Source organism: Ipomoea triloba, chromosome 9 (genome assembly GCF_003576645.1).
Source record: "Ipomoea triloba cultivar NCNSP0323 chromosome 9, ASM357664v1".
NCBI lineage: Eukaryota > Viridiplantae > Streptophyta > Magnoliopsida > Solanales > Convolvulaceae > Ipomoea > Ipomoea triloba.
The window spans coordinates 19,474,709-19,498,314 of NC_044924.1; the positions used below are offsets into that span (position 1 = coordinate 19,474,709).

The following is a 23,606-nucleotide window of genomic DNA, read 5'->3' on the forward strand; positions in this document are numbered from 1 at the left end:
CTCGATGGGAGTTAGGGCATAAATTAGAGTACCCACAATTGCACTTGGCTATTGTTTCTTGGAAAAGAGCTTTTGGTAAGGAATTTTAAGATGCTTGTTCTTGTATTGTTGGAATTATGGGAATAATTCCCCGCTTGTATGCATTTTCACACTTGTTTGAATCCAAATTAAATATTTCACTCTAGGTTGACATTAGGTGATTAACACTTAACCCCCAAAAATCCCGCTCTTACTCTCTTGAATCCAAAATTAAAATCCGTTTGCCTTGTTTTATTTATTTTGTTTGCATATTTGTAGCTAATTATCTGATAGAGATTAATTCATCTATGTATTCAAGTGTATAGTAATGTAAAGTACAGGGGAGAATTTAGCCCAAAGAAGCTCTTTTTATTCACCATTCTTGAATAGTTAGAGAGAGATCAGAGAGCATTCTTTCTGGGTCATCTTTAGAGAGAAGAAGAGAAAGGCCAAAAGCCAAAAAGTCCTTTCCATGGTGCAATAAGGCCCCTTAAATAGGGCTAAGTTTAATACCTGTATTCATATACTAGTATACGCATTAAATACCCCTATCATTATCCATTGTAAACGTTAATTAGGAATAACTTCTCATGAATGAATTAGTAGCTTGTGCTTGATACCCCACTTCCCTGTGGATCGATAACCCCGGAATACTCTGGGTATTTGTTTGTTAAAATATGCTACAATCAACTATTAAGATTTGCGTAATATTATAAAATATGGTAATACAATTCCTAATATAATATATTCTTTCCTACTTTCCTATTCGTAATATAATTCTATATTAAAATTACTAATCGTAATAATACAGTACATATATTTCTCTGCAACGTAATATATACCATTAATAAAAACAAAATCCTCAATTTTAACTTCTTGCCCAAAACACTTCAATACTATTAAGGTTTGTTTAATATTGTAATAAAATTTCTATTCGTACCATAATTATTGTACATTAAAATATGGTAATACAATTTCTAATAAAATATATTCATCTCTACTTTCCTTTTCGTAATATAATTCTAGATTAAAATTACTAATCGTAATAATATAGTGCATATATTTCTTGCAACGTAATCTATACTATTAATAAAAACAAAATTATCAATTTTAACTTTCCGCCCAAAACACTCATACACTATTAGTATAAGATTTGCGTTATATTGTAAAATATGGTAATACAATTCCTGTTCGTACTACAATTGTACATTAAAATATGGTAATACAATTCCTAATATAGTATATTCTTTCATACTTTCCTATTCGTAATACAATTCTAGATTAAAATTAATAATGATAATAATAGAGTACATATATTTTCCCTGCAACGTAATTTATACTATTGGTAATTCATAATGTTGAATAAAATACAGACTGTTATTTCACTATTAAAATTGTTCTATAAATAACATCAAAAGCAAAGAACAATTCTAGTATTGAATATTGTCTATTCTTTTATGCTATTTCTCCTTATTGTTTAGTAATGGAGTCCAGAGAATATCAACGCTCTACGATCAACCAACAAACACTCAAGTGTTTATTCCATTACTCCCAGGTAATTTTTTTTCTAATATAGTTATACTTACTGAATATCAAAATATAAGTGTATCTCAAGATATCTCACGTGTCAAATATTCTTAATATATTATAACAAATCAATTCCGTGCATCGCACGGGTGAAAATACTAGTTAATTAATTATAATACGTACATAATTTATTAACTGTAAGTACATAATAAATTAATTGGGAGTACGTAATGTATTACTTGTAATAAATATAAAACTTATTAACAAAGGTAGCTAATATGAATTTTGAATTGTTTTGAATCAAGGTTCATAATCTAATATGGACTCTAATACATGGTATAACAAACGAGGCAAAAGTAATTCAGCTGGAAGCTATAGCCCGCCCAGGAGCTCCCAACTACAACCTAATAAGGTCACGGGTTGCAGCTGAAAGTTATAGCCCGCCCATGTGCTCCGAACTACAGCTACATACCGTCCAGATTTGCGATCAAATTATTATTATTTATATGAGGGAGTAATATAATACTTTATGCAAAGTATTCTTGCTCAGTAGTGCCCTCATCCTGCCCCATAATGGTCGGTTGGAACTTGGAATTTTACTAACAGCCCCCAGAAGCAGCCACACTGGCCACTACATACCATACTTTTTTATATTTATTTTGAGCAAATACCAATTTTGGTCCCACGACTATTAGCAAAATGACAATTTTGGTCCACATGTTTCATTTCTACCAATTTTTGTCCCACGACTATTGTTTTAGTACCAATTTTCATCCACGACTATTGTTTTAGTGCCAAAATTTATCGCGCCGGTCACTCATCCGTTTAAAACGTGCAAAAATCTAAAATTGTTAAGCGTATTTTCATCATTTTCAACTTAATATCTTAATTTGAGTATGAATAAATGGATTTAAGTCCTAAAATCGATCAAAATTCGCAGTTTTCCTCCTCATTTTACCTTAATTTGAGGAGGAGAATTGTGAATTGTGATCGATCTTAGGGCTTAAATCTCTGTATTCATGCTCAAATTGGGATATTGAGTTGAAAAGGACGAAAATACCTTCAAAAATTTTAGATTTCGGCACGTTTTAAATGGATGGGTGACCGGCGCGATAAATTTTGGCACTAAAACAGTAGTCGTGGGACCAAAATTGGTATTAAACAATAGTCGTGAGTCCAAAATTGGTAGAAATGAAACATATGGACCAAAATTGTCATTTTGCTAATAGTCGTGGGACTAAAATTGGTATTTACTCTTTTTATTTTTGTATAATAACTCCCCATGTGTTCTAATTAAAGTTACCTGTCTACCACATATAAACAGGGGCATGATTTCATAAAAATAACCCATTTTGTGAGAACGGTGAATTAGATCTATTTCATCTTGTATTGCTTGATTGTGCATCTGAAAACATCCTCCAAATGTGTTGTCAAATATATTTTTTTAAAATGCGGTGATATTTCTGTATTACAACTATGCATATTGTAATGCATGATTGTGCATTTGTGAATAACTGCGCATCTTCTAATGTATGATTGTAAATTCAGTGTCTATTACTTTTCAAATGCAAAGTCAACTATCAAATTTTAACCACCCATAGTCCTTCCAAGAGGACCGCGACTGGTTAAATTTTGAAAGTAGAAAGACCATGGGTGGTTATCTTGGACCAGGGATGGTAACAATTTGAAAGTCGAAAGATCAATGGTGGTCAATTTGAATGTTTAAGGCTAAATATGGCAAAATCACTATATTGAGAGGACCTCATATGACATTAACTAATGTATAATGTACTTTATGTGTTCGAATAATGAAATTTCTGGGGTAAGATAATGTACGTTATGAGTTAGAATATAATAATGCACTTTATGTGTTAGAATAATATACTTTATATGGAATGAGTGTTTGGTAAACAGTTGTTAGCTGATAGTTGATTGGGTTTTAGTGGTTGTGATTAGTTGATGACATTAGCTGATTGTATAAAGATGTTTGGTAAATTAGTTGTTAGCTGATAGTTGATTACATGCAAAATGACTTTCTCAAAAAGATTATCAAAAAGGCTGCTCAAACAGCTTTTTGAATTTTAACGTTTTGGAGCAATAAACTGTTACAAAAAACTAATTAATCAAATACTCGTATTGCTTGTTTAACCAAGTCAAATAGCTAACAATTGTCAAATAAGCCAAAATTGACTAATAAGCTAACTATATGTTACCAAACATGGCCTTTATTCTTAACACTACATAGTGCAATTTGTAACCGAATAGAGTGAATGTTTTTTTATAAACTCTACAACCTAAACAAAAATATTAAACCTTAAAGTTAAAGAAACTAAATCATAAATTCTAAAATGTGAACCCTTACAATGCACTGCATTCGGTAGACAGGAAATTGGTTTTTAATTTTTTCCTAGAGTAAGTTCTCAAAAAAATATGTACATTTTTTGCACATAAGGAATCTAACCCAGTCAAATCCAAACTTTCAATATTTATGGCAAAATCAAACCCCCACCCCACACACCTTACTATTGAAAACAGGTCTTAAATGAAATTTCTCATCTAATAAACCAAATTATATTTCTTTGGACTGTTGGTTTGCTAGTCATTAAAATTTGAATAATTTTCACTCCAAAGAGAATTTATGTTCACCTAATTAAAACCCTTATCACAAGTAAATCACAAATTAATTTGTGTTTATAGGATACTTTCGATCATAAAATAATTGATGTATACACTTATTTTAAGGATAGTCAAAAAAAAAAAAAAAAGGAGAGAAAGAAAGAAAAAAAGATATGTACTTTTTTATTTTGATCATAAAATTTGAATGGATTTTAGCACTCAGATTTATAAAAATATAATGTTACATAAATTTAAAAAAATTTAACAAGCCTTTTAACATCAAACATAATTGTATATGATTAAGTTGTGGTAAGGTTAATTAATTTATATGTAATTAATGCATACAAAATAACCATGATCTTTTAATTTTCTCTTGGTGCAAAGAGTTGTTTTTTGCCATGAAAAGAGTGATCAAGTGGGTTAGACATGTTTACTAAATCAGAATGTCACTAGTTCAATTATTGTCAAATACTCTTTTAATCGATTTCGTTACACGATCTCCTGTGTTGTTTAGAAACTATTACACATGAAAAACGTATAGATAGTATCACTCAAGCATCCATACAAGCGCAACAAGCTCTCCCTCTCGATCTACGTACTGCACAACCCATACGGCTACAATAATGATCAATGAATTGAACACTATGGCTTCTGTTTGTCTAACTGTAGAAATTTGGCATTTGACATCCCATAATTCATTGAATTGAGATTACTTAAGAAGAACGTCATTTACATAAGCTTTAAGATTCAAGTATGAAGATCCATTTTCTTTCATGGAACTTTTAGCTAATTCTCTCCATTTCACAGCATTCTTTCTCAGCTCAGCTCCTTCCTCTCCCATCACGCATTCAATGCACCTCGTCAGCTCACGAGCTTCAACAATGTCGTCGTCTTCATTAGCTCTCACTCTCGCCCCAATTTTCCAAACATCTTGAATGAGCTTAGCATTGCAAATTTGGTCACTCCACAGTGGGAATGCCACAACTGGAATCCCCAAAGCCAAACTCTCTATAGTCGAATTCCATCCGCAGTGAGTCACCCTATAGCCAGGTGTTGCAGAACTTCTACTTGTGCACTCCAACGAACTATCTTCCCTTGCTTCTCCAATTCCTCCTTGCAACTCAACTTTTCTTCTGGCTTTTCCCCGTTGGCCGTCTCTCTAATCACCCACAAAAATGGCATCTTACTTTCCACAAGTGCTTGAGCAATCTGTTCCGCCATTGTGGTTGGGAGATCAGAGTAGCTACCAAATGCTAGGTAAATCACAGAACCCTTGGGTTGAGAGTCCAACCATTCAACATACTCATCTGACTTATCTCTTAAGTCACCTCCAAACGAGGTATCATAAGGATCTTTCCCATCCAAATATGCAGAAGGAACCAAGGGGCCAATCCCAATCAGTGTCATCTTCTTTATAGCCCTCAAAGCATTAACCTCCAAGTCATCAAAAGTGTTGACTAGAATTTTGGGGTTCTCTTCACTGTTAATCAGATCGATCTGATCTTTCATGGCCTAGATACCCCAATCCAAAACAACATTTTTTGTTGTCTTGGATAACATAAAAGAAGGGAAATCAGTGGGCGCAAGGGCCGGCAACCCAGGAAACTCAACCACTCCATTCTCACTACAACTTCTGAACAAATAATCCTGGTAACCAGAGAAATAATAGTAATAAATGTTCAAAACCGTGGCAGGTTGAATCCAAAGAAGTGTAGCCGGTACTTGAAGACTCCAGGCAACTTCCCCAACCCATGCCATAAGCGTGGTGAAGATAATCCGGGTAAATGGAGTACCCTCCGCAGCCTTGACCTTGACAAGGTTAGCCACGTATTCCGACCCTCTAGCCTTGACGGAATCGTACATTTGGTAGAAGCCATCAGCGGTGCCTTTGTAGCCGTCGTCATAGCCATCGGAAAAGGGGGCGAAATCTATGCCGGGTGGTATCGCCGAGTGACTAGATATGCGGCGGATAGCGAAGAGAGTGGTTGAGAAAGTGACACCAACTCCAAAGTTGACAAGGCGCTTAGCGAACTGTAAGCATGGATTAATTTGGCCATGTCCTGGAAATATCACCAGAAGAACATGGCAGTCGTCTCCCATCTTGGCTCTCTGAATCACTGAATGGCCAGAATGAACCACAAACGTATATTTCTAATCTCTAGTATGGGTTAAAGATATATATTGCATTGGCATAGCTTTTGGAGGTTTATCTAAAGAATCTGTTAAGAGAACCGACAAAACAATGACATTTTGAATGACGATATGTTTTTTTTTTCTTTTTTTTTTTTTAGTAAAAGAACTTCATTATAATAAATGTCTTTTATGTCTTAGGTCCAAAACTGACCATAAAACAAACTTAGCTCTAAAGAAGAGGTCCAAATTAGACCAAATGAGTAAACAAATAAAATAATGAACCCAAACCAAAAAACAGGCTCAGGCCTAACGAATGTAATCATTATTGTGTGTGTTATGGTCTATATAGCTGTGTGGACTATACTATAAAATAATGTAATTTTAGTACATTAAAAATATACATTGTATTCAAAGAAAGTATATTATTTGAGTACTGGAAGTACATTATTTTGTATAATGTACATTCAGTTTACGAATAATGTACTTTTAGTATATTAAAAATACACTTTTTGTCTGGTCCATATAATAATTTGCCAAAGAATGGAAACTAATAAAATAAAGAAAGACTCAAGTCAACCAAGACCCATCCAAACCTACAAAATGAAATATTTGAAATAAGAAATGTAGAAATGCAGGTGCAGAACCCCCTAATAAGCCCAAGTCTTCCCGTCAGTACTCAAAATCCGGCAGCATAATGGCAGAGCATTGGCATATCAACACTGCTAGGAACAACGTGCCAAGCAGACCATATAATACATGAGGCACACATATTGCCATAAAAAAATAAGGGGCATATGCTCCCATCAAAACTTGGCACACAGGCCATCAATCACTAAAAAAGATGGCACGCATGCCAAAAGTAAGTAAATGGCTTGCAGGCCGAAAGTAAGAGCATGACACGCAAGCCCAAAGGAACATGTCATGCAGACTACCAACTGAAAATAGTGTTAGCATAACCAGCAACAATCGAACACAATAACCTAAACCCTAACGGGATTAACTACTATTGGAAAGCAACAAGTTGATCAGACCAACGGATTTGATGAATCCTACCCGACCACTGTTCAGCTCGGGCCAGGGTGCAACTTCTTACCGTAAGCACCTACGTTGAGACATTGCATGTTTAAAGAAAATCCCACAAGAGCCAAACCGAGAAACTTGACACAAAGCCAAGCCATCACTGCCTTCAAAACAAGCAACCAACAATACCAACTCTCTTTCTCTTTTTCTTCTTCCTTTTGATTTTCTATACTTTTTTCCATTTTTTTCATCTCTTTCATTTTTATTCTCCTTTTTCTTTTTTTCCTTTTTCTTTTTCCAAAAACAAAGTGACAGGATAATTGGGCATTGACCCAAATCATCAGCAGTTCAGCACTGACCCGAAGACAAGACAACGGACGTTCAAACTAGCCGTTCAGCACTTCACTCCAACGGCTCCTCAGCTCCTCAACGTTAATGCTCAATTGCTCCTCAGCTCCTCAACATTAATGCTCAACGACTCCTCAGCACCTTAGCATTAACGCTCCATTACTGTGCTGAGGAAGATAAAAAGACGCTCACAACACTTGCAGAGGGACGACATTCTTACTAGACTAGAACACACACTGAATTGATCATTGTATTGAACACAAACACTGTGATCAACACTTCACCACTGTACTCAACACTATAGAAATACTAATACAAAAATACTCCGGTAACCATTATTACCGTCATTGGTGCTTTCATTGAGAGCCGAGATCGTATCCCAGGCAAACTTCACAAATCACAAAACACCCAGCGCATCTCATCACTATCGATGGTGCAATTCGGATCCAGCCCCGCTCTCATGGTTCTCATCGAGTGAACAATGGTCATCCCGGATCCAGCAGCTCTCATGGTTCTTATCAAGTGAACAATGGTCATCCCAGATCTAGTAGCTCTCATGGTTCTCATCGAGTGAACAATGGTCATCCCGGATCCAGCAGCTCTCATGGTTCTCATCGAGTGAACAATGGTCACCCCTCGGGTGATCTTCGTGGGCAGCTAAATGGTCACCCCTCGGGTGATCTTCGTAAACAGCTCAACAGTAACCACGTGGGAGATCGCCGCAAGGGTGATCTCCGTAGCCAACTCAACAACAGCCACGAGCGCTTCCTCCTCAAGTACCGTCCACCTCCTTCACTTGTGCGATCACCTCTTGTAAGCAGTGGCGCTACCCAGTGAGCGCTGCTCCCATCCAAGCAGTGGACTTACAAGCAGTGGCGTTATCAAGTGAACACTACTCCCATCCAAGCCATGGAATTCCAAGCAGTGGCGTTACCGAGTGAACGCGGCTCCCATCCAAGCCGTGGACTTCCAAGCAACAGAGTCATCTCCTCGAGATCTGAGTCAAGCCGAAGGCTTGGTTTCAAAGAACACCAAACTTTATTCCCTTAGAGCCGGCACGAGATCCGATCTCGCTAGCTACCTGACGGGAGAGTGTTTTTCTGAGTCAAGCCGAAGGATTGGTTTCAAAAAACACCACAGTTTAATCCCTTAGGGCCGGCACGAGATCCGATCTCGCTAGCTACCTGACGGGAGAGTGTTTTTATGACTCAAGCCGAAGGTTTGGTTTCAAAAAACACCACACTTTAGTCCCTTAGGGCCGGCACGAGATCCGATCTCGCTAGCTACCTGATGGGAGAGCAGACCTTCGACCACGCCTACGACTGGTCGAGGTGAGCTAGCACGCAAAAACGGAAAAACAAAAAAAAAGAGAGGCCGACCTCGCCAGTCGTGGTCGAGGCCGACCTCGCCCAGTCTTGGCCAAGGCCGACCTCGCCAAGTCTTGGCCGAGGTCGACCTCGCCAAGTCTTGGCCGAAGCCGACCTCGCCCAGTAGTGACCGAGGCCGACCTCGCCTAGTCGTGACCGAGGCCGACCTCGACCACTCATAGCCGAGGTCCGACCTCAGCCAATTATCCTGTCACCATCCGATCTCGCTAGCTACCTAACGGGAGAGTGTTTTTCTAAGTGAAGCCGAAGGCTTGGTTTCCAAAAAACACCACACTCTATTCCCTTAGGGCCGGCACGAGATCCGATCTCGCTGGCTACCTGACGGGAGAGTGTTTTTCTGAGTCAAGCCGAAGGGCTTGGTTTCGAAGAACACCAAACTCTATTCCCTTAGAGCCGGTACGAGATCCGATCTCGCTAGCTACATGACGGGAGAGTGTTTTTTCTGAGTCAAGCCGAAGGCTTGGTTTTAAAAAACACCACACTTTAGTCCCTTAGGGCCGGCATGAGATCCGATCTCGCTAGCTACTGACGGAAGAGTTTTTTTATGACTCAAGCCGAAGGTTTGGTTTCAAAAAACACCAAACTTTAGTCCCTTAGGGCCGGCACGAGATCCGATCTTGCTAGCTACCTGACGGGAGAGCAGACCTTCGACCAGGCCTACGACCGGTCGAGGTGAGCTCGCACGCAAAAATGCAAAAAAAAAAAAAAAAGAGGCCGACCTCGCCAGTCGTGGCCGAGGCAGACCTCGCCAAGTCTTGGTCGAGGCCGACCTCGCCAAGTCTTGGCCGAAGCCGACCTCGCCCAGTCTTGGCCGAGGCCAACCTCGGCCACTCATGGCCCAGGCTAGACCTCGGCCAATTATCCTGTCACCATCCGATCTCGCTAGCTACCTGACGGGAGAGTGTTTTTCTGAATGAAGCCGAAGGCTTGGTTTCCAAAAAACACCACACTCTATTCCCTAAGGGCCGGCACGAGATCCGATCTCGCTAGCTACCTGACGGGAGAGTGTTTTTATGAGTTAAGCCGAAGGCTTAGTTTCAAAGAACACCAAACTCTATTCCCTTAGGGCCGGCACAAGATCCGATCTCGCTAGCTACATGATGGGAGAGTGATTTTCTGAGTCAAACCGAAGGCTTGGTTTAAAAAAACACCACACTTCAGTCCTTTAGAGCCGGCACGAAATCCGATCTCGCTAGCTACCTGACGGGAGAGTGTTTTTCTGAGTGAAGCCAAAGGTTTGGTTTCAAAAAACACCACACTTTAGTCCCTTAGGGCCAGCACGAGATCCGATCTCGCTAGCTACCTAACGGGAGAGTGTTTTTCTGAGTCAAGCGGAAGGATTGGTTTCAAAAAACACCACACTTTATTCCCTTAGGGCCGGAACGAGATTCGATCTCGCTAGCTACCTGACGGGAGAGTGTTTTTCTAAGTCAAGCCGAATGTTTGGTTTCAAAAAACACCACACTTTTGTCTGTTAGGTCCGGCACATAATCTGATCTCCCTAGCTACCTGACGGGAGAGCCGACCTTCGACCAGGCCTACGACCGGTCGGGGGAGCTCGCACGCAGAAACGCAAAAAAAAAAAAAAAAGAGGCCGACCTCGCCCAGTTTGACCGAGGCCGACCTCGCCAAGTCTTGGCCGAGGCCGACCTCGCCCAGTCTTGGCCGAGGCCGACCTCGCCCAGTCTTGGCCGAGGCCGACCTCGCCCAGTCTTGGCCGAGGCCGACCTCGCCCAGTCTTGGCCGAGGCCGACCTCGCCCAGTCTTGGCCGAGGCCGACCTCGCCCAGTCTTGGCCGAGGCCGACCTCGCCCAGTCTTGGCCGAGGCCGACCTCGCCCAGTCATGGCCGAGGCCGACCTCGGCCACTCATGGCCGAGGCCCGACCTAGGCCAATTATCCTGTCACTATCCGATCTCCCTAGCTACCTGACGGGAGAGCCGACCTTCGACCAGGCCTACGACCGGTCGAGGTGAGCTCGCACGCAGAAACGCAAAAAAAAAAAAAGAGGCCGACCTCGCCCAGTTTGACCGAGGCCGACCTCGCCAAGTCTTGGCCGAGGCCGACCTCGCCAAGTCTTGGCCGAGGCCGACCTCGCCCAGTCTTGGCCGAGGCCGACCTCGCCCAGTCATGACTGAGGCCGACCTCGGCCACTCATGGCCGAGGCCCGACCTAGGCCAATTATCCTGTCACTATCCGATCTCGCTAGCTACCTGACGGGAGTGTGTTTTTCTGAATGAAGCCGAAGGCTTGGTTTCAAAAATACACCACACTCTATTCCCTTAGGGACGGCACGAGATTCGATCTCGCTAGCTACCTGACGGGAGATTGTTTTTCTTAGTCAAGCCACCTGACGGGATAGTGTTTTTCTGAGTCAAGCCGAAGGCTTGGTTTCAAAGAACACCAAACTATATTCCCTTAGGGCTGGCACGAGATCTGATCTCGCTAGCTACCTGACGGGAGAGTGTTTTTCTGAGTCAAGCCGAAGGCTTGGTTTAAAAAAACACCATACTTTAGTCCCTTAGGGCCGGCACGAGATCCGATCTCGCTAGCTACCTGACGGGAGAGTGTTTTTCTGAGTCAAGCGGAAGGATTGGTTTCAAAAAACACCACACGTTAGTCCCTTAGGGCCGGAACGAGATTCGATCTCGCTAGCTACCTGACGGGAGAGTGTTTTTCTAAGTCAAGCCGAAGGTTTAGTTTCAAAAAACACCACACTTTTGTCCCTTAGGTCCGACACGAGATTCGATCTCGCTAGCTACCTAACGGGAGAGCAGACCTTCGACCAGGCCTACGACCGGTCGAGGTGAGCTCGCACGCAGAAACGCAAAAAAAAAAAAAAAAGAGGCCGACCTCGCCCAGTTTGACCGAGGCCGACCTCGCCAAGTCTTGGCCGAGGCCGACCTCGCCCAGTCATGACTGAGGCCGACCTCGGCCACTCATGGCCGAGGCCCGACCTAGGCCAATTATCCTGTCACTATCCGATCTCCCTAGCTACCTGACGGGAGAGCCGACCTTCGACCAGGCCTACGACCGGTCGAGGGGAGCTCGCACGCAGAAACGCAAAAAAAAAAAAAAAAGAGGCCGACCTCGCCAAGTCTTGGCCGAGGCCGACCTCGCCCAGTGTAGGCCGAGGCCGACCTCGCCCAGTGTAGGCCGAGGCCGACCTCGCCCAGTCATGACTGAGGCCGACCTCGGCCACTCATGGCCGAGGCCCGACCTAGGCCAATTATCCTGTCACTATTCGATCTCGCTAGCTACCTGACGGGAGAGTGTTTTTCTGAATGAAGCCGAAGGCTTGGTTTCAAAAATACACCACACTCTATTCCCTTAGGGTCGGCACGAGATTCGATCTCGCTAGCTACCTGACGGGAGAGTGTTTTTCTGAGTCAAGCCGAAGGCTTGGTTTCAAAGAACACCAAACTATATTCCCTTAGGGCCGGCACGAGATCTGATCTCGCTAGCTACCTGACGGGAGAGTGTTTTTCTGAGTCAAGCCGAAGGATTGGTTTAAAAAAACACCACACTTTAGTCCCTTAGGGCCGGCACAAGATCCGATCTCGCTAGCTACCTGACAGGAGAGTGTTTTTCTGAGTCAAGCCGAAGGTTTGGTTTTTCTGAGTCAAGCCGCATGAAGATTTCCTTGAGGCTAGCAAACCCAAACAAAACAAAGGCATAAGAGCAAAGGAAACATGGCCTGGAAACATCAGAATCTAGAGACCAAGGAATAACAATTGAAGTGTCAACATAACCCTCAAGCTCATACAGAATTGACTCTAAAACCAAACATCTAAAGCTCTCAGCTAGACACAATTTAAGACAGCAAAACAGAACTCGAAAAATATCCCGAAACCCATCAACTACCGAAAGGGCCAACCCATAGCATAAACCATCCCTTAATTATACACCATGGCCACAGTGCTACCCACAGATTCAAAGTATGAGAGATTGACCTTTAAAGAACTATCTAGCAGAGGCTCCCATCTAATAGTACGAACCACATGCAGGGGCACGTATGAGTTAAAGTATGACAAAATGACAAACCTGTTTGGTGGCAAAATGTGCTCTCTCAGCCATCGCCTAAAGAGACACTCTGCCATACCCTTGGCCAAACCATACACCACCCGCGGCACACTCGACAATCCTCTACCATGCAAGCATGCATACCTGTGTTTCCATAAAACCCAAAGAATGAGAAAAAAACAACTTGCAAACAACAAAGAAAACAAGACGATTATGTGCAATCATCTGCCTCTACCCAGCCAACAGAGTCCACAGACAATGGTCTGCTAACCACATAAAAAATCGCTACACAACCTTTATGGTATCCCTTGTATAAAAGATGTGATCAATAATTTCCCTAACATGAATATGGCAACACTAGCACCTTGAAACTATAATGTGCCCAAACCTAGCCATAGCATCATCCATGGGCAGACGCCAACGTAGCACCCGACAGGCCAAGAAGGAGACTTTAAAGGGCAAGTGCTTATGCTAACATGCACTCAAAAGATGATCAAATTCAGCGGGCTCAAGTCTAAAAAGAGATTTAGCAGAAGAGAAGGAAATTAAAACATACCATCTGCAGCCACTTGCCAAATGGGCATATTAGCCGAACGTTGCTCTAAATGGGATATCACCATGAGTCAGACGTACGCCAACCCAAGACTGCTTCCACCTCGTCCCTAGCGCTGAGCATGCGCTTCCAAGTAATTAAATCTGGACTCTACACCAATTTCACCACCAGGTGAACGCAACTGCAATACTTAGCTCTCATGAAATTTCCTCACAAAGAAAACATTGTACAAAAATTTCACCATAGCTTCGCACTAGATGCTCGAATCAGGTCCAGATCAAGGAAACCCATACAACCTTCTTTTTATGGGGGGCGAGTGTTTTCAATGATGCTTAACTGTAACGAGCACCCTCCCCCCCCCCTTTCCTCCAAAAGAAGCTTACGAAGCACCACTCTGGATCCTGGATAACCTACTCAGGAGGAGCACAAGCTGCAATAAGATGTAAAGGAATAACCTGCAAAACAGAATTGATCAAAACAACCTTCTACCCTTTGGATAGTAACCGACGCTGCCTCCCAAGGCACTTGGCTTTAACCTTGTCCACCATAGATGAGAAATAGATACGCTTCTTCCTACCCACATAAATAGGACATCCCAGGTATGTAAAAGGAAATGGCCTATGAATGCACTTAGTAACATCCCTAATCCTACGAATGACACGACTATAAGTGTGAGGATGCATATAAAAAGCCCTGTTTGAAAAACTGACTGACTTGAAATCTCCTTGATCATATTCTTTCAAAGCCCTAATGACCTTAAAGATAACCCTTTGCCTACCAGTACTAAAAATAAAAACCTCATAAGTGTAAGCAAGATGATGAATATGAGGAGTATCATCATGCTGAGAGAAACGAGGATACAGCATCACGAGGGGCTATCACGCACATGAGGCATGCCGTGAAACAAACTTAATAGAGCTACATCTACTATCACGAGCAGCGTTATGTTGTGGTTCAGTTCGTGAGTGACTAACTTCAAAGAGTTTGGCATGCCTGTCACGAGGCCTATAACGCCACGATAGGCCTCGTGAGGAGCATAATTTGTAGCTATAAATAAGGGACCTTGTGTTCATTTCAAGGCAGTAGATATTAGACATTAGAATATATAGGAATTGTTAGTTATATTGACTTTTGCTCTAGACAATTTCCTTTTATGTTCTTAGCTCTTAGAACCCTAGATAAACAAGGATATATAGTAAAAACCTACATGGGTTATAAGGAGAATAGTGGAATAGGAAATATTTTTCGAACCACTATAAAAATATCTCTCTCATCACTTGCACTTTAAAATTTATATCTTATCTCGCGACTAAGTTTCATACACGATTGTTAAAGTACATCCCATGATATGGGATGTGGTAGAGAACGAGCTAATAAGGATCGAGAATAGATATCAACATGTACGGCATCTCTAGCAACATGAGTAGGACTGTCGAACCAAAGTTCAAATTAGGATGAAGAAGAAACCCCACCTCCACCTCTAAGACTAGTGAGAGTTCCAAAACCGGCCCTATGACAAATAGACCAAGGAGGACTACGTCCTAACCAAACTTGACATTGATGCTAAGAACAAGATCATGAAGAGATTTAGATAAAGTAATCTTTGGCAAAGTAAAGGTACACACGGCAACGACCAAACAACTTTGGGACAAGCTAGCTAATCAAGCTCTCAACTAGAAATGAGCATTCTTAATAATTATTATTACTTAAAAAAGAATGTCATTTACATAAGCTTTAAGATTCAAATTTGAAGATCCATATTCTTTCATGGAACTCTTAGCTAATTCTCTCCATTTCATAGCATTCTTTCTCAGCTCAGCTCCTTCCTCTCCCATCACGCATCCGATGCACCTCTTCAGCTCACAAGCTTCAACAATGCCTTCTTCATTAGCTTTCACTCTCATCCCAATTTTCCAAACATCTTGAATGAGCTTAGCGTTGCAAATTTGGTCACTCCACAATGGGAAGGCCACAATTGGCATCCCCAAAGCCAAATTTTCTATCGTCGAATTCCATCCGCAGTGAGTCAAGAAACACCCTATAGCCTGGTGTTGCAGAACCTCTACTTGCGTACACCAACGAACTATCTTCCCTTGCTTCTCTAATTCCTCCTTGCAGCTCAAATTTTCTTCTGGCTTTTGAACACCAGTCAGCGTCTCCCTAATTACCCACAAAAATGGCATTTTACTCTGAATAAGTCCTTGAGCAATCTCTTCCATCATCGCGTTTGGAAGATCAGAGTAGCTACCAAATGCTAGGTAAATCACAGAACCCTTAGGCTGAGAGTCCAACCATTCAACATAGTCATCGGACTTTTCTAGCAAGTCACCTCCAAACGAGGTGTCAGAAGGATCTTTCCCATCTAAATATGAAGAAGGAACCAAAGGGCCAATCCCAATCAGTGTCAACTTCTTTATAGCCCTCAAAGCATCAACCTCCAAGTCATCAAAAGTGTTGACTAGAATTTTGGGTTTCTCTTCTCTTCACTGTTAATCAGATCAATCTGATCTTTCATGCCCTGGATAGCCCAATCCAAAACATTCGTTGTTGACTTGGAGAACATAAAAGAAGGGAAATCAGTGGGAGTAAGGGCCGGCAACCCAGGAAATTCAACCACTCCATTCCCACTACAACTTCTGAACAAATCCTAGTAACCAGAGAAATAATAGTAATAAATGTCCAAAACCGTGGCCGGTTGAGTCCAAAGAAGTGTGGCCGGGACTTGAAGACTCCGGGCAACTTCCCCGACCCATGCCATAAGTGTGGTGAAGATAATCCGGGTAAACGGAGCACCCTCCTCAGCCAAGTTTAGCCACGTATTCCGACCCTCTAGCCTTGACGGAATCGTACATGTGGCAGAAGCCATCAGCAGTGCCTTTGTAGCCGTCGTCGTAGCCATCGGAAAAGGGAGCGAAATCTATCCCGGGTATCGCTGGGCGCTTAGAGATGCGATTGATAACGTAGAGACTGGTTGATAAGGTGACTTTAACTCCCAAGTTAACAAGGCGCTTAGCAAACTGTAAACATGGATTAATTTGGCCTTGTCCTGGATATATCACCAGAAGAACATAGCAGTCGTCTCTCATCTTGGCTCTCTGAATGGGCAAGAATTGAATCACAAATGTATATTTCTAATCTCTAGTATGTGTTAAATAAATTGCATTGGAATAGCTTTTGCTTTTGGAGGTTTATACAAGGAATCTGCTGAGAGAACCGACAAAACATACTATGATATGTTTACAATTTAAATCTCGATCAGAAAGCAAATTTCATTTTATATTAATTGAGCTTTGTCCAGAGTATTTGATATTTAATACTCCCTTTGTCCCATTTTACCTGTTCTATTTACTATTCATTGGTCAAACCAACTCTTTCTTCTTTGCTTATTTTCTTTAGTAATTTTTTATTATTTTTAAATTTAATTTTTTGTGTTTAATAGTACTTTTAATGTAGTTTCTAAATATATAAATTTTATATATTAATGCTAAACTTAATATTATGAAAAATTGGATTAAAAATTACTTCAGTCAAGCATCGTTAAACGAACCAGACAACCATTTTGGGACGGAGGTAGTATAATTATATAGAATTATATAAAACTCAATAATATGATAAGTTTCTCTAACCAAGTACAAATGTGCTGGGTACTTGTATGGCTTGCATAATAGTTTAAGGCAAAAATTTGCATCAAGCCGTCTCATAAATCCTTGTTAACGAGACCGGTCATGTTAGATAAGGGGCCGGGGTGCAAGGGGTGCATATATATCACAATTTCTGTTATATGTATTACAATATTTATTACTAGTAACAATTAATTTTACCCTAAATAGTACACAATTTCAAATATAAATATTACAATATCAATCATACATAACGATTTATTTTTATTTCAAAATTATATTAAATTTCTACAATGAATATTACAATTTCTTTCATAAGTAAAATTTCGCATATAAGCTAAGTATTGCAATATTTATGTAGATTACAAATACAATTTGTAAATTTCACAATTTCAATTATAAGCAGTGTTGCAAAAGTCTCGCCTAGGCGCTAGGCGCCGGCCGGTCGCCTATTCTATCACCTTAATCAGTGGTCTAGGCGGCCGACTAGGCCGCCTAAGCACCGGCTATACCGCTAATTAGGCCTAACCGCCTAGGCTTCCTTGGCACCAACTAGGCCACCTAGTCGGTCGATTAGCTATTTTTTTAATGGGTTATTGCACTCAAAAAAATATCGTTTTTAGCGAAATAACCTTAAATTGTTCAAACTCTAGATGTTTTTTAGGTTAATATTTAATATTTTAGTATTAACTATTAAAGTATTTGTATAGTTTATAATTATTAGTCTTTTAAAAATTAAAAATACTTAAACAAATTTTTAATAAAAAAAATATACGGCCGCCTAGGCGCCAATTAATCTCCGCCTAGGCGTAGGTGCCTCTGAGCGCCTAGCAATTTTTTCAACTATGGTTATCATTAGTAACAATCATATTTACCTTAAATAGTATCACAATTTCACATTTAAATAGCACAATGTTATTATAAGTAACAGTTATTTATTTCAAATTGGTATTAAATTTTTTGTTGGTCCCGATAGGGTGGTGAAAAGTCTAGAGAGGGGGGGGGGGTGAATAGACTTTTCTAACAATTTAAAAACTTTATAACACTTCAACAACAAAGATTTCAAGTGAATAAAATCAACTTGAAATTTGCAGCGGAATATCGTACGGTAAAGTGCTATAAAATAAAACTGAAGAGATACTTGACATGCAATACGATAGAATATCTTAAAATAGCTCAAGGAATATGTATGCAAAGTTTGAGACACATGCGAACGTGGGAACACACAAACCCAGATGATATGATCAACACAGTACGTAAAGGGTTAGTTAGTTAAAACATGCAAATAAGTAAAGTGTAGTAAAGTAATTGAGAGGCAGAGATTTATAGTGGTTCGGAGATGGTGTAATTCTCCTACTCCACTTCTTCCTTGCTCCAAGGAAGGTTTCCACTATCTTCAATCACCTAGATACAATAGTGTGAAACTCCCGTGAGCTACGCACAAAGCTACACTCAACCACGAGCTCTCCGCACCCAGCTAAGCTCACGAGCGTTACGCACAAAGCTACGCTCGAACGCTACGCACAAAGCTACGTTCCCGAACGCTACGCACAAAGCTACGTTCCAACTTAGTGTTACGCACAAAGCTACACTTAGTTTATCCGAGTGTTACGCACCCAGCTACACTCCTTTCTACCCTCGGTAGAGATACAACTGATGTTTTAAAGAAATAAAGATTTCTTTTCTAAGACTTGAATTTCTCTCGTGTATAGCTCAATATCTCAGCACTTTGTATTTTTCGTTGTAAGTCCGATCTCAGTATTCCCCCGTTCTCACTTGTGTATCTCTTCGTCGTGCTGTTCTTTAAGTCTTCTTGGGCTTTTTATAATTCAAAGAATTATTTGCCCGTTATGAACATTCAAATTTTGAACGTTCGCTTGATTTGATTGGGCATTCCAATCTGATCTTGATGGCCATACCTTCTCATTTAATGACCATACCGTTGATCTGATAACTTGCCAAATTGATCTGATAAAATCTTCATTTTGATCTGCACATTTAATGTCGCTGGTAACTTTTGACAAATTACCTCTGTAAATTGCTCACAAAGTCTTCTTTTACGGCTTGATTGATCCTTGAAACTTGTAGCCTCCAATTTTTGACTTTGTTGCCTTCTCAGCTTGATATTGCGGACTTTGTATCCTTCAGAGCTTGATATTTTTGACTTTGTTGCAATCTTGATTTGATCCTTTGGGCAAGTTGATCTTTTAAAATATTTTCTGGGTGGTTCTTGCTTGAGTATTAACAATGATCTTCAGAAAATCACCACCTTCAGATTTCTTCTGGTTCATAGCATCACGTACTGGAATAAATATGAATTTCTTCTGGTTCATAGCATCACGTACTGGAATAAATATGAACCATGCAAAAATGGTTAAGTATAAATTCCACTTTAGATTGCTCCATGCAAAAATGGTTAAGTATAAATTCCACTTTAGATTGCTCCAAAGAGCTCTTCACGCATGTATGAACAATTTAGAGGTCACGCGCATATAATCCATGCAAAGTTGCTCCATGTTGACTTTGACTTCCTCCATTGACCAAAATTGACTCCAAAGGTCTTGGCCGTGTGACTAGCTCCAAAGCTTCTTCCTTAGTATTAAAATGTAGCAAGTAGAATTCAAATGCTGGACCTTTAGGTATGTCTTTTTAAGCCTTTAACCATTTCTCCATTTCAACTCATTCAATCATATCCATCAAACAAATATATTTGATCCTTCTTAGCATTTCAACTCATTCAATCATATCCATCAAACAACCATCAAACAAATATATTTGATCCTTCTTAGCATTTCAACTCATTCAATCATATCCATCAAACAAATATATTTGATCCTTCTTAGCATTGTGTAGCGATATATTTGATCCTTCTTAGCATTGTGTAGCGTATGGTGTAGGGTGTAGAGATAGTGGATCTTGAACTTCTTCTCGCCTTTGACTATTTGACTTAAACTGCCTTTGACTATTTGACTTAAACTTCCTCCATTGGACTTTGACTAGCTCCATGAGTTACTCCATAGGTTCCTCTATTGACCCGAAAATTGACTTTGAGCTGTGATACTACTAGCTCCATTTCTTGCTCTCCAAATTCAAAATGTTCTCAATGGGATTCGAACTTGTGTCTTCTAGTGTCTTCTAGCAAAGATAATTTAGCCTTGTCCATTGGATCATATACACTCATGTGTATAGTGGAAGCAAATGACTTACAAGAGTCATGACAAAATAAACTCTAATAAGCAATAATTCGAACCAATCTAATGTCATGACTTGTCTTCCGGGTCCAAACTCTACACTCTAAAAATAAAATAGGGGATTTCTAAAATTACAATTTGGCTCATCAAAACTATTACAATTTTATTCCTAATAATTTCCCCCTTTTTGATGATGCCAAAACCTATACTCAATCATATTTGGTTCAGTCTAGAAATCAACTGCTTTTTTTTTTCAATTTTATTGCGACTAGCCATTACGATGAGTTTTCAAAAATTTTTGACCTACGGCTTTATTAATTTTGACTTGTACGAAAAATATGCATTGTTGGGTTAATTCATTTTAGAATTTTAATTTTGTACCAACATGCATGCTACATAATATTAAGTCAAATTAAAGACATAACACACAAAACTAACAAAGATAGATATAATAGCATAAGAGACCTATAAATTCAAACCATTACAGAATAATTCGAATCATGTCAAAATATCATCATATGTCATGAACTTGCAATTTTTAAAGTAAGCTAGGAATAAATTTAAATGCCCAACATACTATTTATTCTTTTCCTTAGCTTACCAAAGTCATCCTTGTCTTCCAAGTGGTAGAATTTCTGAAATACTCTACCCACTTTGTAGCATTCTGCGGCCTCACGTAGATCATTTGCGGGAAAAACTCCACGCAAATACCATCTCGCGCATTCTCTTGGGTTTCTTTCTTCTTGATCCAAAATAGCATCATGTGTGACTCCAAAGTGATCGGCAAATAAATCTACCATACGATCTTCACGCTCCTGTTCAGTCATAGCAGGTGCATTCGGTTGGCTTGCCTGCCTTGCTCCTGTAAATGTAGAAAATACATTTCCTGCGGGGTTAGCAAAAATTTTAAAACTTGATTTTACTCTCCCCTTGTGTTCGTTCCCCCTGAGTTGGTGCGGTGGAACTTGAACCAACTTGGCCAAATTGATTGACCTTTCTTCCCCCTGTTTTGGCAGCATCCAATATACTTGGGAAATAGTGTGCATCCCCTTTCTGTTACACCCGAATTTCACGATCAAGAGAGAGGCATTCTTCTTGCTTTCCTTTGAGATCCTTAATGTCCTTGGCCATGTCATGCAACAAATCAACTAATGAATTACAAGTGCCATAAATTGTTGCATTTTCTTCCCTTACTTTTTGAATTTCCTCATTTTGAACCTTGCAAAAATTATCAACTGTTTTCTTCAAACCTTCCAACTGTTGCATTTGGTGCGTGTACATGCCTTTCAAAATAGTGACTTCACCTTTTTGAGCTTGAATAATTTCGGCAATTGCAGCTTTGTCCTTTTGAAAATTGACACTCCATTCGGCTTTTAGGGCCGTTATTTCATCAGCATCACTGGATTAATTCTTGCAATTTTCTTCTCCATTTCATTCATCTTTTCACTCAAAGCTTGAATTTTATCATTGGTGGCCTTGGTAGAATTCTCAAATCTTTCATTAAAGTCTTCCATTCCATCTTTAATGTGCTCAAAGTGTTGCTCCAATTCGCTTCGTAGACTCTCCAAAGTATTGATGAGCATATTTTATACCTTGATTTAAATAAGATTAATTTTATATTTTATATTTAATTATATTTAGTATATGTAGTTATATTAGGATTAGAGTACTTAGTTAATTAAATTTATATAATTGAGCTTATTAGTTAGATTAACTTCAATAAATTAATTTAGTGGGTACCTGAAGGAATGTAGGTGTAGTGGGAATTGCATGTGAAGGTATGGAGGGTGTTAAAACGAAGAATCATGAACTCCCCGAGTGTCGTATCTCTCACGGATGGCAAATTGGAGAATATACAACTTTGCTACCTTGGTTTGTTTGAATAACGTTAAGATGGATCATGTGGATTTTGGTAAAAAGAAAATATTAAGAGGGCAAAGGTTAATGGAATAAAGAGGTAAACAAGGGAAATAAAGGCGGATGGGGCTAAGATGTCATGGAGATTGGGTCAAAGCACAAGGTAGAGTGTTGATTTCTTTTGAGTTACGGTTGAAGGAGCTTAATTGGAACATTGTCCTGAGTGGAATCACACTCAAGCTCCCAATCCTCAGTCGGTTGGGGAATTTTATCAAACACTTTATCTACAAGTTCCCTCCGGATCTCATCTTCTCAGATTGAGAGCGGGAGATGTGGGTAGTGGGCTACATCTCTTTGCGATATCTCGACAAAGAGATGATCATATACTCTTGAAAAGATCGGGGCCCTCGATTTAACAAGATCATACAAAACATACTCACAAATTCAACATTCCCCAAAGAAATCAAACTCATTCATCAAATTAGATCATGAACACCAATCATCCATTCAATCTAGCCCCTATCCTAGGGATTAGCCTCTCATAGGCTTCAACAACATAAAAGCATCAAAATAGAAAAGCATATCTACAAGATCAATGTAAAAAGCAAACAACTTTAAGGAAAAAGGAAAGGCAAGAGTAATCCAAAGAGAAAACAAATCTTGAATGAAAGCAGTTACCCAAAAGATCTTCAAAGCTATGGAGATCTAGTTTTCTTCTCCAAGGAGCTCCTCCTCCTCCCCTAATCCTCTCTAAACCTAACCTAATATTTGGAATAGAAAAATGTGAGAAAAGCCTCCCTAAACCTAGCTGAAATGTCCATTAAATACTAAAACATCGCGCAGATTTTCTGGTGCCGCCCCACGTCTGCCACACGCGTGTGGACTGGCGTGGACGGTTACTGGAATATTTCCACGCCAGCTCACACGCGTGTGAGGCTCGTGGGCGTGGTTTCTTCATTTTCGTTTCCTTTTGTTGTTTCTGGTGTGGTCTTCGTGTGCTCCCATGTGGATTGATTCTTCCTTTCAATGATTTATGCTCCTTTTCGGTTGATTTCAGCCTTCATTCCTGTGGGAATTCTTCAAAACACTCTACACAGAACTCATTTGCAATTTGTTAGTAAAATAGCATGTAAACACGTAATTGCACTCTCTAAGACTTATTTTTAGCAAGAAATCGACTTAATAAGTCTCTCTAAGACTTATTTTTAGCAAGAAATCGACTTAATAAGTTATAGATAAATAGGTATTTAGCAAGAAATCGACTTAATAAGTTATAGATAAATAGGTACTTTTGGCGAAATCGACTTAATAAGT

The 23,606-nt window shown here is 40.0% G+C and overlaps 3 pseudogenes; all 3 read right to left on the bottom strand.

Annotated features, from left to right (window-relative positions):
* Positions 1 to 4,595: 4,595 nt before the first annotated feature.
* LOC116028906 lies at positions 4,596 to 6,321 on the bottom strand (annotated as a pseudogene).
* Positions 6,322 to 6,970: 649 nt separating this feature from the next.
* On the bottom strand, positions 6,971 to 13,347 carry LOC116029677 (annotated as a pseudogene).
* A 1,983-nt stretch (positions 13,348 to 15,330) lies between these two features.
* LOC116029678 lies at positions 15,331 to 16,710 on the bottom strand (annotated as a pseudogene).
* Between the last annotated feature and the right edge of the window lie 6,896 nt (positions 16,711 to 23,606).